Below are 1,811 nucleotides of genomic sequence, written 5' to 3'. Positions count from 1 at the left end.
AACTGGAGATAATTGACATCTATTTAAGGGATCATAAGGATTATAAAAGATTATACTGACACTCCTTTAAACTATAATTATCACCTTCCATTAATAATAACATGAATTTACATAAGTATATTTCTCTGCTAATTACCTGTAATTGAGATAATAATCCATGGGGTAAATGCATTTTTTTGGTTGTTAAATCCCCTACAGCTCCTCAATACCTACATTTTAATTTTATAGGGTAAGTTCATTGGCTTGTTTATGTACTAACTGCAGCAAGAACAGATTTTTCATTAAGCATCAGCCACTGCTCCTGGGTTGAGACAAACAGGAAGCAGAGCTGGGGATCCCAGCACTTGGGAAGGCCCATCTGTTCAGACAGAGTGAGATGGCCAGTCGCTCTTAAGGAAAAGGCATGTGGATGCATTCACACGCTAGCGATTAAACTAACCTGAAATAAGGTGAGCTCATAAGAATCAAATCCCTTTGGAACTCATGGTTGGATTATAACCATTTACTTTTAATTTGATACGCAAATCACCAATGTCTGCAATGCTGTCCACTTGAAAGAATCAGTTTTTTTTTTTTTTAAATGCCTACAGCACCTGATATTCCTAGGTGGTCTCCCATCCAAGTACTAACCAGGCCCGACCCTGTTTAGCTTCCGAGATCATATGAGATCGGGCACATTCAGGGTGGCATGGCCAGAGATAAGGAATCAGTTTTTAAGTCATTTCACCAGCAACTGTGGACTTATTTTTTAAAAGGCCTGCTTTCTTCAGAAGACTCTAACACTGCACTGGCTAAGATAAAATAATTAAATAAAGATTTACAATGTGAAGGCGATAAGAATTAATGACTTAGCAAATTCTCACTTCTCTCAAGACAGTTATTATTCAAACAGTGAATTCATATGGTCCCTCAATAGCAGGGGGAAAATCTGAGATGATTATAGTGAATTATACTAAGCATTAAAGAAATGAATAATGATGAATTTCTCAGAATTGGTTGAGAGGGGAAAATTGTCTGAATAAAGTCCAGTTTGTGTTATTTGCAATAATTTGAGGCAGAATGCCAAGTTTTTGTGGCCAGAGAATAGAGAATGTCAATAGGATATTAGCCTAAAAAGATATGGATGCAGCCTTGAGGATACATAATGGCACAAAGGCTCCTGTCATCTCTGTGGAGTGCTGTCGTTCAGTGAGGACAGTAGTGTAATAGGTGAGTTATTGCTAATCCTCAGAACAGTCATCATATTGATACTATTGTAGATGGACAAACAGGTCCAGAGAGGTTAAGTTCTACATACAAGGTCTCCTATCTAGGAAATAGGGAAGCAAAGATTTGGCTCTAGCCAACTTGCTCAAAATTCGTGAGTACTCCCTCTATAATACATAGAATCTTTTGATCAGTTCTGCTTAAGGCTCAGCCAACTTCTGTACAACTGTGTATGTACTGGGCATTTGTAATTTTTTGTCTGCAGCATATCTTCAGTCCTATATTTCTAATAGCATCCCAATTGCCCTTGTTTGTATGTAATCTTAGAGGGAGACCAAATTTCTTCCATTCTTTATCCTTGCATGAATGGAAGAAGTTGTATTAGGTACATACTTGGACTTAGAAAAATGAATGCTTTCTTGTAAGACTTAGAATCATGTGAGAGTGATGCTAGCAATAATTGGGGGCTCATTGTCCACAGTGGGGTTCAGATCACGCTGTTCCCACTAGTTTGCCTTTGCTGCCCTAGCCCTTGATTCCTGACTGTTATCCAAGATTAGTTTCCCAGCTTCCCTTAGATTCAGTTGAGTTTATAGCCTTCTAGT

General features: G+C 38.2%; 1 pseudogene; it reads right to left on the bottom strand.

Annotated features, from left to right (window-relative positions):
• Nucleotides 1–581: 581 nt before the first annotated feature.
• On the bottom strand, nucleotides 582–700 carry LOC111736997 (annotated as a pseudogene).
• Between the last annotated feature and the right edge of the window lie 1,111 nt (nucleotides 701–1,811).

The sequence above is a fragment of the Pteropus vampyrus genome, unplaced genomic scaffold, assembly GCF_000151845.1.
Source record: "Pteropus vampyrus isolate Shadow unplaced genomic scaffold, Pvam_2.0 Scaffold1, whole genome shotgun sequence".
In the NCBI taxonomy this organism is placed as follows: domain Eukaryota; kingdom Metazoa; phylum Chordata; class Mammalia; order Chiroptera; family Pteropodidae; genus Pteropus; species Pteropus vampyrus.
Note: the sequence above shows the minus strand (reverse complement) of the source record. Positions and strands in the feature narration are given on the sequence as shown.